The following is a 16944-nucleotide window of genomic DNA, read 5'->3' on the forward strand; positions in this document are numbered from 1 at the left end:
TTCAGCAAGGCTGAGAAATACATGGCTCAGGAAGATGCTCGCACAGAGCCAGGAGACTTCACTATGCATCTTCCTGTGTTTCTTCTTTCCAAAAATGTAGTTCAGATGTAATGTGGAAGCTTTGTAAAACACCAAAAGTAAATCCTATGTGTATGTGGAAATAAATCAAATGTAAGCCACCAGATCATCAAAGTAGGAGTGATTCTACTTTATTCATTTTTAAAATTATTTTTGTAGTACTGGGAATGAAGCCTAGGGCTTTGATGCATGCTAGGCGAGGCTCTACCACTGAGCCTACCCCTCCCTCCCCATCTTTTAAAATTTCGTTTTGAAATAGGATCTCACTAAGTTGCCCAGAGTGGTATCAAATTCACTGTGTGGCCAGCCCGGCTTCAAATTCCCAATCCCCCTGCTTCAGACTCCAGAGTGGCTGGGATTACAGCTATGCAGTACTGTGCTCAGCAGGATGAATATTGATTTGATCCATTTGTCTTTTTATATAATAAGTCTGTACCTCTTAAGAAAAAAGAGGCTACCCCTCATATACATATATACATATGTACATATATATGTATATGTACACATGTATACACATATATTCAAGACAGGGTTTCATGGTGTAGTTCCAGCTGTCCTGAAAATCACTCTGTATACCAGGCTGGCCTCAAGCTCAAAGACCCATCTGCCTCTGCTCCTAGAGTTCAGGGATTAAAGGCATGCACCACCACCTCCCAGCCTCTGCCAATTTCTAAGTATGTCTGTTGCGAGTGTCTATCGCCAGACTGAGAGAGGAGTACAGGATGAGTTCAGACACCCACTGGACCTACTGTGAATTGGACTTGATCACCTGACCTCTATAACCCCTCACTTTAGCCACAGTGAATCTTGGGGTCTCCCAGAATTAGTGTCAATTCTGAACCAGTGTACAATAGGCTTCAGGAACTGTCTGATTGCTTCCTTTCTCCCAGTGTACAGTTACCTTTGTAACGGTCATCGGTCTCTCTGGGAAAGGACTGGAGGAAGGCTAACAGGAAAACTCTTAGGCATTTAGCTGAGTCCTTCCTCAGGAGGACCTGGCATTCCCTTAACTCAAGGGGTTCTGGATCTGCAGACTGGCCCAAGTGGAAATTAATCCACAGGCTGAGATTCCCTTTGTTAACAATCCAATACAACCTTTCATTTGTCTGAAAAATTTTCTTAGAAGATAAAACAAAAATGTAGTAGGCTTTATATCTATTTCATGCCTGGAAACACCATGATTGATTAGCCAATACCATATGAATCATGCCACCATAAAAATCACTGCCTATACTGACCATTACAAATCAGGTCATTATGGACATTCTGTGTCCATGCTGCCCATTACAATAACTACAATAATCTCGCCTTTGGTGATTCCATGCTGCCCCCTGGCCCCTGCTGCTTTGGGGCCCAGTTGAACCCAGTGCACTTATTCATTCAACTGAGCAGCAGCGTCTCCAATCCTAAGGTCTGCCATAGGAAAAGGGTGACAACAAGACTCTGCAAATGTGCGGCTGCCCCTCACCATTCTGTGTCTTATAGGATGAGTGAAGGGCGCGTCTTCTGGGCCTTCCCATTGTGGAGGATTGGGTTTTACCCACTGTAGCCACCCTAGCATTGCAGCGTGCCTGAGCCTTCAAATCCCTTCATCAACATGAAGCAAAGGGACATCAGGCATCTCCAACTCCTCTTCCTGCTCCCCTTCTCCTCTCCTCCTCCCCCCTCCTCTCCTCCTCCTCCTCTTCTCCTCCCCTCCTCCTCCTCTCCTCCTCTTCTCCTTCTCCTCCTCCTCTCCTCCTCTCCTCCTCTTCCTGCCTCCCCCTTCTTCTTCAACTTTGCAAGCTTTCGTGTTGTTATGGAGTCCACTTGGAGCCAGCACAACTCATATACCAAGTCTGTGCAGATGACAAAAGTTTACTGTAATCAAGTAAATCAAAAGCTTCCTGATTGATCAAGGTGGCAGAATGGATCTGAACTCGGGAGCTGAACTGCAACTTGAGCCAGAATGGTACAGTTTTTAAGCTTAAAAACCACAAACATCGGGCTGGAGAGATGGCTCAGTGGTTAAGAGCACTGGCTGCTCTTCCAGAGATCCTGAGTTCAATTCCCAGCAACCACATGGTGGCTCACAACCATCTGTAATGAGATCTGGCGCCCTCTTCTGGCCTGCAAGGATACATGCAGGCAGAACACTGTATACATAATAAATACATATATCTTTTAAAAAAAAAACACACAAAACCACAAACATCTGTGGCAAGTTACAGTTCCATTTTCCACCCTTCAGGATTCAGGGATAGGAGACTTTCCTAGGAACATTGCTCTGTGGTACACTTACTTTGTTCTCATGGTTGGTTCACTCAAGTGTGATGGGGCAGCTTGCCCACCTTTCATGTCTCAGCTTGCCAGCCAGGATGTCAGTGATGTCAGTTACCCAGGGAGGTCCGGGGAGGTCTTGGGAACTTAGACTTTATTTGACCCTTATTCAAAATGGAAATTCTATCCCAAATGGCTTCAGTTTGGTTCCTTAGAATATTAAACCTAGAATCTCCACGCAGTGGGCCCATATCAATAAACTAAGCCTGGTATAGTTTTATATTCCTCCTACCATTATCTCATGCCCTTAAAATCTATTCCCACACATATTCCCCCAGATTTCTGCTTTAATGAATTAGCAAATTCATTAAGCTCTTTAGTAGTGTAGTGTACCTCCTCTTGGACTACACTTTCTATCTCTCCTCTAGAAGCCTGCTTAGCCCTATAGGTCTAGAGGCAACTGTTGGTAGGTCATGAGGGACATCAGTATTGTCTTGTCTGGCATTTCCTTCAGGGAAAGTCATTACTGGTTTAGTGGACAATAAAGGATGAATTTCTCCTGTTAAAGGTGGAAAAGGCAATATTTTAGGGGGTGGGGTTGGAGTACATCTTCTGCTGAGGGTGGAGAGACTGCTTCCTCAATGAGATAAACCGTTGAGAATCTAAAGGTTCAAAGTTCTCAGCTTCAAGTGGGTCTGTTGTAGAATATTATTTTAAGATGTGTTACATCTGTTTATGCTGTGGAACATTTGTTTGAATTATGCAAAGATGTGTTGTATTCTTTTGTGTTGCATTTGTTCAACTCTGTAAAGCTGTGATACTTTGCCTGTCTCAAACACCTGATGGTCTAATAAAGAGCTGAACGACCAATAGCAAGGCAGGAGAAAGGATAGGCAGGGCTGGCAGACAGAGAGAATAAACAGAAGGAGAAATCTGGGAGTAAAGAAGAAAGAGCAAGAGGGATAAGAAGGAGGTCAGCCACCCAGCCAGCCATGGAGTAAGAGTAAAAGTGTGATAATATAAGAAAAGCTAGCAAGAAACAAGCCAAACTAAGGCAGGGCATTTACAATTAAGAATAAGCCTCTATGCATGATTTATTTAGGGAGCTGGGTGGCCGGCCCTCCAAAAGTGCAAAAACAACCAACTACAAGGGTCTTCCCACACATCTCCATCCCAAGTTACAGAATCTCATTCTTTACCAGTTAATGCCCTTACTTTAACCATTGACACCCTCTGAGGCTGAGACTTGAATTTTTCCCGTTTTCGAAGGTATATTCATACTTTAGGGAATAATGGCCCCGGGCGTACCGTCCCCTCTCTTGTGGCAGCAGGCACAGCCATGGTCCCCTCAGCAGGCCAGGAAAGCCACCCCACTCCTTCGGTAGGCACTTATTAATGGGGAAAGAGGGCCTGTCTTGTGGCTAGCGTCAAATGGCTTCTCTGATGTGGCAGGGCTGGACGGCATCGCTGTGCGCCTCAACACCACAGGCCGCAGCGCTCCGTTTCCTCTTTCTCTGCTTGCTGCACCCCCATTCTCCAGGGATCCAGATGTGGCTCTCCCAGGATGCTGTGATCCAGAAGAGGGCGCTGTTGGTGTGGGAGGCGGTGTCTTCTCAGGAGCGTCTGGGCAGGACTTCAAACAGCCCCCCCCCCCCAGCTGTGATACTGAATGGAGGTTGCAGAAATGGCATGGCTGAAGGGATCCCCTGCCTTGGATACCATACCCTGCCTCACGAGAAGAGCCAGATCCACTAACTGTGCCACTGTTTTCATATGCTAGATATGCCAGAACTTCCATGGCTGTAACATTGGGCTTTGTCTCCATGCTGCCGCATCCAGCTCATCTCGATATTTGGAAGCATTTTTGGAGAAAACAGCTGTCGGCCTTTACAGACGTCAGCATATTGAGCTGAATCCATAGTTCGAGTCTGTCTTTCTGCTCTCTCCATTCTTTCCTGTTTAACATCATCAAGTTCGTTGTCTTCAAACATTGCCAGGAGCCCTCCTGTCTGGTCAATAGAGTTGGTCGCGTCCTGAGTGATCGTCCGTGTCCTGTTTGTACCAATGCGGCTGCTCGGTTTTTCTCCTGGAGGTCATCCTGGGCAAGGCCTTTGATGGTCTTTGATTTGCAGTCTTCTCAGTTCCTTCTTATCTTTTCTCATCAAGAACAGAAGACCTTCAGCAGAGATCACCCTTGCTCCCCACAGCTGAGACTTGCTGTATCAGGTTAATTAGTTGTGTGGGAACCACTTCTCCTCCTAAAACTGCTGTTTCGAGGAGAGGCCTCCTAGCATCACCCGAAGAAAACACCATGCTCTGCAATTCTGCAGCAAAGCTTACAGCCTTCCCTGTATTTCGTCCACTACTTGAAGTGGCGGTAGGAGACCCGGCTGGCTGCAGTATTATTCATCTCTGCTTAAGGGCACGTGAAGGCACGTCTGTGTGTCCCGCATGGAGACTGAGAGGGGACAGAGATGGCGTCAGGGGGGCGGGAATGGGGGGTCAGAGATTGTAGAAAGGGAAAAAGGTGACTGGGCTAGGCTGGGGGGGGGGGCGGGGGAAGCACAAGATGGCGAGAGCCACTATCGAGACTTGAATTTTAGTTGTAATTCAGCCAACCTTATAATGAGGGCTTCTTTTTGACTTTTCACACTTGAGCTCTGTGGCTGCTGGAGAGAAGATTTTCCTCCAGGGTGCACTCAGAAACTTGTAAAGTCTGAAGTTTAGACTGTTTGTGCATCTGGAGGTGGTCAGTTTTATCACTGAGTTCACTGTTGGCCTTCACTGTATTCTGAGATGCTAGAAGTTGATTAAAGTTATCACAGAGTTTATTGTTTTCCTTTGTCAGTTTACCCAGAGATGCCAGGACCACCTACCTAACCTGCATCATTATTTTCCTTATTGTTCCACAATTTGTCAAAAGTTTTATATACGGAGCCACCAAATTCCTTTCCTCTCACAACTGTTGAATCCGGATAATCAAATGCATTTGTCTCAATACATTTGTGAAATTATTCATTCCATGGGCTCTTAGCTTCTAGAAGAGGCTTCAGTAACTGCAGGTGCCAGCAGGTTGGAAAGCCTGTTCAGGAACTTAAACTCATCCTTATACTTCTGCTATTCTAGCCCTACTCCCAAGACCAAAATCTGTGCTGGTCAGGGTTTTCTAGAGGAACAGAACTGATGATGATGGATGGATGGATGGATAGGTAGATATAGGTATATATCTATCAATCTAGATATATATAAAGGGGATTTATTAGAGTGGCTTACAGGCTGTGGTCTAGTTATACCAATAATAGCTGTCTACCAATGGAAGGTCCAAACATCCAGTAGTTGTTCAGTCTACAAGGCTGGATGTCTCAGCTGGTCTTCAGCTTATGCTGGAATCTCAAAGAAGTGGGCTATAATGCCAGGGAAGGAATGGGCTTACCAGGGAGAGTGAAGGCAAGCAGGCAAAGAACAAAAGCTTCCTTCTTTCTTGTCCTTTATATGGGCTGCCAGCAAAAGGTGTGGCCCAGATTAAAGATGGATCTTCCCATCTCAAAAGATCCAGATTAAAGGTGGGTCTTCCCACTTCAAATGATTTAATTAAGAAAATAATCCCTCACAGGTGTACCCAGCCCTTAGGTTTTTGTTAATTCCAGGTGTAGTCAAGTTGGCAGCCAAGTAAAGCCATCACATGTATGAACCTTGTAAAGCCAGGAACCCAAGTATTCTGACTTTGCCAGTATTTTCCCCCAAATGCACATTCTTTCTGGAACCTCAGAATGTGATCTTACTTGGGGGTAGGTGTGGTTAAGGTATTTGTGAGGTCCTTTTGGAGTGTAGTAGGCCCTTAGTCCAATGTAACTGGTCTTGTAAGAAAAAGGAGAAACCAGAAAACATGGGGGGTGCCAGTGAACTAGGCATGGATCAAAGTGATGTATCTGTGCACTGAGGAATACCAAGAATTACTGGCAATACCCAAAGCTAAGGCAGAAGCACACAGGCTCCGTGGGGTCCACCAGTACCTTGGCTATGGACTTTTGACCTTTGCTGTGGGACAGTACATTTCCATTTCAAGCCATATAGACTATATGGCTGCTCTAAGAACTGAACACAACATATATAAGTGTTAGTGAATTGAAATGTTATAGACATTAAAAAGCACACACACAAGAAAATAGATATTGAAATCCATAGACAAAAGGCCAACATTAAAAATCTTTAAAAATTTTATTTCTAATTTTTACTCGTGTGTGTGTGTGTGTGTGTGTGTGTGTGTGTGCGCACACGCGCGCGTGTACGCGCTCAGGGGCATGTGGATGTGTGAGCAGGCTAGGAGAGGGCATCAGATCCCTTGGAGCTGGAGTTCAGGGGATTGTGATCTACCAGATGTCTTTCTTTATGAGAGCGACCAACTTTATGAGATGCTCTTAACTGCTGAGCCATCTCTCCAGCCCCTAATAAATTAATCTTATTTTGCTTGCGTATAATATGCAGAAAGTCTTGAGAAGTATAATGTTGTGCAACTTGTTTATTTGTTTTTGATACAGAGTCTGGTTACATGGTTCAGGCTGGCCTGGAATTCACTATGTAGTCCATGCTGACCTGGAACTCAAAGTGATCCTCCTGCCTCAGTCGCTTAAGTACTAGGATCACAAGTGTGTGTGCCACCATTGTGTGCCATTTTAAAATAGACTTTGCATTCTAGAATAACTTCACATTTATAGAAAAGCTGGAAGGACAGTACAGAGAGTTCTCCGGAGCCCTCCCTGCTGTGTGTGGGGCAGATGGTGTCTTGCAGACCCACAGGCAGCTGTGACTCTGAGGAGAGAGCCCTGGCTCCTTCTCCACAGAGACCCCAGGACAGCTGACTGGCGATCTGCTGTTGTCATCTTCACACTCCAGTTCCTCACTTGGAAACAGGAGCAAAATCGCTGTGAAGGTGGAGGAAGTCCTTACCTTGCCTGTCTCATTCAAGCTGAAGGACCCTGAGAAGACATTCCGCTCGACGAGCAAGAGAGAGCCCCTCCTCAGAGAAAGGAAGAGAACGAAGCCTTCCCACAAGGTCTGAGTGGAAGGGGAATTGTTCAGTGCTTGGCTTCTGCCTTGTCTGCGTTTCCTTCCTTTACTCCTAAGCCATGTTTTCCCGGCTTTTCCTTATCCTGAGTTTTATTTGTGGTGTAAAAATGGTAGGTCAGATATCTGCGTGATATATGCAAACACTCCAGGAGAGCCTGTTCTGAAATGCTCACAGCTCCTGGCAGAGAGAGAGAGAGAGAGTTGGAAGGAGCAGGTGAGAGGGTAGAGGAAGGGAGAAAAGGGGGAGAGACGAGAGGGAGGCAGGAGAGAAGAAAGAGGTGATTGGTGACCCTTAAGGACCTCACAGCCTTGAGGTTCTTTGCATCAAGAGAAGCAGAATGCAGGCTGAATACTTTTATGCTAGGAGTAGTCCCCAGCTCTGTCTGGAAATTTCCAGGAGGCGGCTTCTTCAGTACATATGTCTGAGAAGAGCTGATTTGTTCTAAAAGGAGCAAGTGCGTGGGTTGCCGCACCGCTGCTCCGCGTCACCCTCCCCTCGCCCACTCCTCCCAGCCCCAGCTCGGCTTCAGTTTAGGAACTCGGCTGCCACCGCTCCTTTTTCCGGGCTTCCTGGGCCCTTTTCTTCAGTTCCATGATGGCAGAGACCCTGGACCACCCATTTTAGAGCCGGGTGTCTCAGTCTTGACTACACCTTACCTTCGAATCTCTTGGGGGGAGATTTGAACCCCTGGAAGATTCGGATCGCTTTGAGACGGACTATAGCTGTGTACCCCAGGCTGTCCTTGAACTCGCCTCAATCTTCCTCCTCCAGCCGGAGGCTGGAGTTGGTTTGTTTGTTTGTTTGTTTGTTTTTTGAAGAGCTTTCCTGGTGATTCAAAAGGACTGAGAAGCACTGCTTTCTGCCACAGACTTCCAGATCACTTCAGACAGAAGGCAGAGACATGTCGATGCTCTCTCAGTAGCACACACAGATGTTTGTAGGATGAGTGAGCTGACTTGCTCATCAGAGAGCTAGAGAGGCCTTTGGAAGCCATGGAAAGTTGGAGAGATGGTATCAGGTTTTGGACTCTAGTTCAAACTTAGCTCTACTGGCATAGCTCACCTTGATCCGCTATTGTATTTTTTTAACTGCTTCCATGTAAGGTACCCGCTGTACTCTGAATCAAACGTCTTCCACAGATCCATTTGTTAAACACACGGTCCTGGGGGGTGTTACTGAGAAGTGCTGGTGCCTTTGAGAGGTGGGGCCTGGTGGTGGGGTCTGTCTTTAGCCACTGGGGAATGTGATTGAAGGAGGTTGTGTGTCATTTCCTCTTTCTCTTCGGCCTCGCCTGGAGGTGAGGTAAGCAGATTGTTATGCACATACCTCCTGTCACTGTGACCTGGCACCCCTCGAGGGCCTGAACGCACGCACCAGGCTGCCTGATCGTGGACTAGAACCTCCAAAACTGTGAGCCAAAGCAACCCTTTTTGGTATGTTGTTTGTTCTAGTGGCAGGACGCTGCCCATCACCGTACTGAAGCTGCTGACTGCAACACAGTTCAGAGTTCCACACCAGTGAGTAAGGGATGGTTCTCCTGATACGTTAAAATAGTGCAAAGAAGTGGGGGGGGGGGGGAATCCAACACATACCAATTAACAAGTTAAATTGGGATTTTGTTGTTATTGTTTGAGAAAGGGGTTCGCTGTGTAGCCCTGGATAGCCTGGAACTCGTTTTGTAGACCAGCCTGTCCTTGAACTCACAGAGATCTACCTGCCTTTGCCTCCTGAGTGCTGGGATTAGAGGTATTTGCCCCTATGCTAGGCCCACAAGTTGAGTTTTGTAATTTTGGGGGCTGGAGAGATGGTTCTGGTTAAGAGCATTCAGTCTTCTTCCAGAGGACCTGGGTTTGATTCCCAGAACCCACATGGTTGCTCACAGACATCTGTGGGGAGCCCAGCACTCTCTTCTGGCCTGTAAGCACCAGGCATGCACATGGTCCTCAGACATGCATGCAAGCAAAACACTCATAGACATAAGTAAACCTTAAAAAAAAGGTTATACTGCCAGGTGGCGCACGCCTTTAATCCCAGCACTCTGGAGGCAGAGGCAGGCAGATCTGTATGAGTTCAAGGCCAGCCTGGTCTATGGAGTGAGTTCTAGGAGAGTCAGGGCTACACAGAGAAACCCTATCTCTGAACTTTGGAGGCTAAGGTTAACATAGTGCCAGACAGGCCAGGCTTCAGAGTGAGATTCTGTCTTGAAAGCACCAACAAAAAAGAGAATACCTACATGTATACAATTACGAATTCAGCATAACCTGACAGCCATTTCTCCTAGCGGGCTTTATATTTGGAAATTTTCAGGTCTACAGACAAATTGTGAAGACAGTACAGGGAGTTTCCATATATCCTGCCCCTTGTTTTTCTCCTAGACAGGACATGTTGGTAACAAACACATCAGAGTAGATGAACCAATATGGACACACTAAAGTTTGTACTCTTAGTATGTTTCCTCAGGGCTGGAGAGGTGGCTCAGAGGTTAAGAGCACTGACTGCTCTTCAAGAGGTCCTGAGTTCAATCCCCAGCAACCACATGGTGGCTCACAACCATCTGTAATAAAGGTCTGGTGCCTTCTTCTGGTTGGTGATACATGCTATATACATAATAAATAAGTGTGTTTCCTCATGACCTTTGTCAGAAGCCTACACTATATTTAGTTATCATGTATCCATAGGCTCTTCTTGGTTGTGACAGTGTCTCTCTTCTCTTTCCCTTCCCACCTCCTCCCTTTCTTTCCCCATCTCTGTGATAAGGTTTGACAAGTCTAGGTTGACCTTGAACCTGAGATCTTCCTTCCTCAACCTCCCCAGTGCCAGGATTGCCACTACGTGGGGTTATGCCTAACTCCCCCTTTCCTTCTCCCCCTGCTTCTTCTCATCCCCCTCACCTCTCCTGAGTCGTTTATATGTGTGGTCCTCAGGTGGTTTTCCTGTGGGCTGTAGTGCACTGCTCCTTAATTTTGCTGCCTTAATTGTTTTCAGCATTGGCCACTGGGAGAACTGGTGGAGCTCCTGAGTTCTGTGGAAGATTACCACCCCCGCTTCCTTGCTTTCTGGCACCAGAAGATGCCACAGATTCATCATATGTATTTTCTGCTACAGATATAACCGTTGAGAAAGACATTTGAATTTCTTATATACTTCTTAAGTTTAGATTAATGTATTTTTTTTCCTTAGAATAATTGAAGATTAAAAAAAATTATTGGAGAGGTATGTTAGGCTGCTGGAGTCTCTAGTATTGGCCAGCTTAAAAACGTTCTAAGTTTTTACCATTCACTTTCTTGGTTGAAATAAATACTATTTTATATTCAACCTGGTATTCATGACTTGGAATATTTTCTTTAAAAGAGTCTGCCCACCTGTAAAAGTGTTAGGCTTCTCTCTTGGTGTCCCCAATGCCCTCTGGCTGCCTACGTGAGCTGAAAAAGAAATCTAGGTCTTCAGTTGTCATGGTGGAGCAAGACAAAGGCAAAACCATAGAAAAACAAAACAAAAAAGCTGGATAAGGGTGCCTGCTGTCAAGTGTGATGACCCGAGTTAGATTCGCAAGCCCCACAGAGGGGAAGGGGGCAACTGATCCCAGAGAATACGTCTCTGACACCTCTCTGTGGTATACTGCCCCACCATGAACACACACACATACATGCATACACAGACACACATATACACACACACCCCAAAGAAAGAAAGGAAGAAGAACCAGTCAATCAATCAATCAATGATAATTGAAACATCTAGCTCAGTTTGTGAGCCAGGACTTCTGAACTTTCCCTTCAGCTAATTACTGATCATGATCCTTTGTAAACATGCCTTTGCCAACAGTGTAGATTCAGTTGTTACATTCATTTTTAAAGATTAAAAAAATATATGTAGCCAGGTGGTAGTGACCAACTTTAATCCCAGCACTGGGGAGGCAGGGGCAGGTGGATCTCTGAGTTTAAGGCCAGCCTGGTCTATAGAGAGTTCCAGGACAGACAGGGCTACACAAAGAAACCCTGTCAAAACAACAACAACAACAACAAAATGATAACAACAACAAAATAATAATAATAATAATAATAATAATAATGTGTATGAGTGTTTGCCTACATGTCTGCCTTTTTACTGTGTGTGTGCCTGGTATCTTCAGGGTCCAAAAGAGTGTATCAGATCCCCTGGAACTGGAGGTACAGTCAGTTGTAAGACACCATGTGGGTGCTGGGAACCAAAGCCAGGTCCTTTGCAAGAGCAGCCAGTGCTCTTAACGACTGAGCCATCTCCCCAGCCCCTTCAGTTTTTATTCAGTGTTCCATTAAGCACATGTTGTTGGCAATTCAGTCAGTGCATGCTCAGTAAGAGCGGTCTACATTATATTCATTTTCCTGATCACAGCTGGAAATAAAGCAAAACAATGTCTCTAACTCCAAGAAGCCTATAGTGGGAAGGGGCATAAGGTAGGACAGCATCTGAATAATTACAAATGGACCATGACAGGACTCTGGGTCATACTCCAGGAGATCTGATTCTCTTCCAGGGCATCAGGAAACCACCACAGAGCAGAGGCTATTTGCACTAGATTCTGATGGATGAGTCGATGTTTGTAATATAAAGAAAGGGTTGTTGTAGTGTAGTACCACTTCCTCAATGGGATGCCAGCCTGCAAATAAGGACATGGAGACTTATTTATTATTATTATTATTATTATTTATTATTATTATTATAAAAGCTAACTTACATTAACCCATATTTTTTAATCTACATTTGTTGAGGGATATTTTGGTTGCACTCAGATGCCTAACTACTAACCTACATTTCTCAATTATCTTAAACAGTTTGTAATAATAGCCTTTACGGACTAGAACTTTACATACATTCTTCCACATGGTACATTACCTCATCTCCATACTGCCCAACCTGCTTCTTTGGAGTCTGGCTGGCGACTCCTCCTTTCTTCTTCCCAGAGTTCTCTCTCTGCCCAGAAGTCCCACCTATCCTCTCCTACCTAGCTATTGGCCATTTAAGTCTTTATTAAACCAATCAGAAGGTGCCTTAGGCAGAGACACATCTTTACAGTGTAAACCAACATTCCGCAGCATTACGGGCTAGAGTGGAGTGGGGCTGCCAGAGGAAGGCTTAGGGTTGTAAGATCTGTCCTGCCAGGCATATGGGAAACCTAGGGAGGTGAGTGAGCTCAAAACAGAACCAGGCTTATTTCAGTGTCCTTTCCTAGATTAATACTTCCTGTGTCAGATTCCTGTCTGCAGCTCTAACCTCTGTACAGTTCATAGCAAGTCGTAGGTGAAGGAAAACCCCACACAGCGGAGGTTCCCTCCTGGATCCTGGATTGGCACAGACCACATCCAAATACCTTTTCACAGAGATATCCTTTGTTAAGTGGGGAAGAAAAAGTTAAAATGACTGCTTTCTGACTCAGGCAGAAAAACAGCAGCAATTGACCTTGCAGGTGTCATTTTTAAGAAGACAAAAAGGGAGGTCGGTGTTAGAATGGGCTAGGATGCAGTGGTATATTTTGATTGGGCATGTTAGTTATGTGAATCAGAAGGGACTTTTATTGCTGGACTTTAATACTTTGATGGCTGGGCCTTGGTGGTCAGCCTCAGGAGGAAGAAGTGGCCAAATAAGGGAACAGACCTTGATGGCTAGAATGTGCTCTAATGGTTTTTAGCAAGGCAGAAGGAATGGGAGAGAAGGGCAAAGCCTGCCAGAGTATGCCATGCTCAAGCTGGCCAGAGACCTTCAGTAGGAGCATCTGTTGAGAGAATGAAAGAAAGCAGATACCCCTATTCTAAACTGTTTTCTTTAAGTCATAGGAATTCTTAAAGATGTAATTTTATTTATGTGTTTGTGAGTGTGTCTCTATGGGTGTAGGCCATCTGTGTGCACACTGTCTGGGTGCACACTGTGTGTGTGTGTAGGCCATCTGTGTGCACACTGTCTATGTGCACACTGTCTGTGTGCAGTACTGTTGAATGCCAGAAGAGGGCGTCAGGTACCCTGGAGCTAGAAATAGAGGCAGTTGTGAGCCACCTGACGTGGACATGGACAAGAACTCAGGTTCTTTAGAAGAGCTCTTACCCACTAAGCCATCTCTCAAGCTCTGAGCTATAGGAATATTTGGACATGGAAATGGCCTCATCAGATTGCCTGTAATAGCAAAAAAATCTCCAGAAAACTTAAGTATCCTACAGTAGTAGAATGCCTAGAAAAAGCATTGTATGTTTACTACTAAAACCAAATTCTAGGTTCTATTAATAATGATAAAGATTATTGTTATTAGAAAGATTACCTATATTGTGTATGACATGAGGAAATTACAAGGATAATTATGTAAAATAGGAACCATTCATAAATTGCATATATACACATATGTACTTATGAAGTATCTGGAGGGATTTTTGCAAATAAGTTATGGATTACTTCAATTTTATCCTTTTTGGTTATTTACTTTTCCTAATTCCTCCATCTATATGAAATGTACAACAATAGAAATGTTCTTAAAAAACAAAAATTTTGTGTAAAAGATGCTTACTGAAAAAACTAGTAAACAAATAGTTTCCTTTCAGAACACAAGCACCCCCCACCCGTGTGTGTGTGTGTGTGTGTGTGTGTGTGTGTGTGTGTGTGTGTGTAGCCACGAGCATATGACACAGTTATATGGATATTCCAGTACTTTACTGCCTCACATCAAGTGATTGTTCCCTAATCATCTCATTTCATTCTCACGACAGCCCGGAAGTGAGTGAGAAGCATCGAAGTATTGGGGTTTGTGGCTCAGCACCCGAGGTCACATGGCTGGTACCTGGCTGAGCCTGAAGTCATCCAAGGCCTTGGCACTTTAAGATCCACAGTATTTTTCTTTCCTATCCCAGAGATTATCCTGAGGAAGGCAGAGAGCCATAGTAATATTTCAGGGCTTTTCCCTGTCACCATAGCCTTTGAACATGATAGTATACATGTCCACACAAATCCCTAAGTTAAAAAACGTTTGTTACAGAAGTCTGGTCTAATGTCAGTAAAAAGTCATTGTCTGCATAAACACCTGAAAGATGAATGCAGTAGGATGCATTGCCAAGCACCATTCTTTGCAATAAAGTGTGAAATAAGAATCTGTGTTTGTTAGAAGCTCATGGGCCAGTGAGTCTGGAGTGTACAGCTAAGTAGAGAGACAACCAGAGTACTCTGCCTCAAAATAAGGCAGAAGCATAGCATTGACTTTTGAGAGTTGTCCCTAACCACTATGGCAAGAGCATGTTTGCACACACACACACACACACACACACAGACACAATTAATTTTTTCTTTAAAGAGAATTTTTTTTTGGCTGGAAATGGCTCAGTGGTGAAGGGAACCTGCTGCTCCTTCAGAGAACTCCAGCTCTGTTCTCAGCACTCATATAGGGTGGCTCACAGCCATGTGTAACTTGAGCTCCAGGAGATCTGACGCTACAGCCTCTCATGGCAGCTGCACTCTCGTGCCCGTACCTGTATATAGGAACATAAACATACATATAATTAAAACGAATAAAATCTGGATGTGGTGGTACACGCCTTTAATCCCAGCACTCAGGAGGCAGAGGCAGGTGGATCTGTGAGTTCCAGACCAGGCTTGTCAACATAGTGAGTTCCAGGATAGCCAGGACTATACAATAAGACCATGTCTCAAAACAAACAAACAGATAAAATTAATAGAAGTAAATATTATTATTATTATTATTATTATTACTACTATTACTACTACTACTACTACTACTACTACTACTACTACTACTATAATATTTGAGACAGGGCCTTACTATGTAGCCCTGGCTGTCTTGGAAATCACTCTGCAGACCAGGCTAGCCTCAGACTCATAGAGGTCTGCCTAACTCTGCCTTCCAAGTTCTGGAAATAAAGGCATATACCACCAAGCCTGGCTAAAAAAAATTTTTTTAGAGAAAAAAATTTGTGTCTGTTCTTGTAGTTGTATAAAGGAATATTAGGAAGGTACAACTAAAAATGTTCACTTCTCAAAAAGTGTTTTTTTTTATTTTCACAGCATTTTTATTTTGAACCATTCAAAAAACCAGAATTACGCCAGGCACTCCTGTATTCTGAGTGCTTGGGAGGCTGAGGCAGAGAACTGTGAGTTTAAAGCTAGGTGGGGGCCCTAAAATAAAACTGTCTCAAACAAACAAATATCTAAGATTGGTTTTAACCCTAAAATTAAAACACTTTAAAATGCAATAAATACAACAAAATGCTCATTTTTCGTAGTAGAGAATCAAGAGTACTTATTTCCTTCCTTTTGGCACATCTGTATCTTTGCAGTGTGAGAAGGAGTTATTTTGAAACAACTTTCAAACTTATTTTAAAAGACTTTAGTCTTTCTACTTACGGTTGGAGACAGGAGTTAAGATTTCTGAAGGGTTCCAGGGCGTCTTTCTTGTAGGCTCCTGTAAAAAGAAGCTCGATTTTCACCTGAAACTGTTAACTGCTTCTGCCTGCCAGGCTGCAGAGATGCATTCTGGACCTGGTTTCCATTCCCAGAATTCCCTCTGGAATTACAGTTGGAACACCACTCCACTCAAAGGTGAAATCAGGCTTCCCATCTCAGGGTCATTCCTCCTCTGCCCCAGGCAAACCCAGATACTGCTTGAACAACAGTCCAGGACACCTACCTTAAAGGAAATTGAAGGATTTCAAAGCTGAAGTCCAGAGATATTTTCTGGGCCTTTAGCTCTTGAGTGACTGTGAATTTAATGTATTTTTAACTCAATTCAAGCGCATCTCCCTCGGGAGATGCATCCCAGGTTTCTCGGCCGAGTTGCCTCGCGTTGTATCCGTGAAGTTTGGCTGGGTGTTTGTTGACACATTTTTCTGGGCAAGGCTATTTGAGAAACGCTGACATTTGCCTAACTTCCTCTCCAGGCAGAAGCTGGGTTTGTCTCCCGGGCCCTGCTGGGGCTCCAGTCTCTTTCTTGGAAGGGAAGAATCTGCTTTCGTCTTCACAAGCACGTTCCAATTTCTAGTCTCCTTCCTTTATTTTCCTCTCCTGATTTGACTCAGCCTGGACGCTTCCAACCACGCTGTCTCCCTAGGCCCCGACTTCTCTGCTGGCCCGTCTGAAAAGGACCGTAGGGGTCTTTTCAATTTTGAATCAGGAATCAATCGTCTTTGCCTCATGATCACCACATGGCTTCTCCATCCCCTCCCCCCATTTGTAAATTTTCCGTTCATTAGAGAGGAAAGCAATTTTGAATACTCTGAGAACACAAACAAATGTGCTTGATTATACAAAAATTTAAGTCTTGGCACGTTTTTTGATTACTGCAGGACACACAACAACTTTAACATTTTCAAAGTTGATCAGGAGTTTGGTTTTATAATTACCAACAACACCCAACCAAAAGCCTACACCCTTTCAAGTCTTTGTTGTGCGGGCGGGCCACTTTGAGGACCCACTATTAGGTTTTCATATAAGGGAGATGGGTTGCCGGAGGAAGGAGGACAAGGAAGAGAGGAGGCTAGACAGACGAGTAGGACCAAGACAGGCTTGTG

The 16944-nt window shown here is 44.6% G+C and overlaps 1 long non-coding RNA gene and 1 pseudogene across 1 annotated transcript; both read right to left on the minus strand.

Moving 5' to 3' along the window:
- Window positions 1-3685: 3685 nt before the first annotated feature.
- LOC118593690 lies at window positions 3686-4747 on the minus strand (annotated as a pseudogene).
- Window positions 4748-14761: 10014 nt separating this feature from the next.
- Window positions 14762-16282, minus strand: LOC118593790. Its single transcript, XR_004946306.1, has 3 exons — window positions 16065-16282; window positions 15782-15839; window positions 14762-14889 (listed from the first exon to the last, which is right to left on the minus strand). It is a non-coding gene; the product is annotated as an uncharacterized LOC118593790 (long non-coding RNA).
- Between the last annotated feature and the right edge of the window lie 662 nt (window positions 16283-16944).

This window comes from Onychomys torridus, chromosome 12 (assembly GCF_903995425.1).
Source record: "Onychomys torridus chromosome 12, mOncTor1.1, whole genome shotgun sequence".
Lineage (NCBI taxonomy): Eukaryota > Metazoa > Chordata > Mammalia > Rodentia > Cricetidae > Onychomys > Onychomys torridus.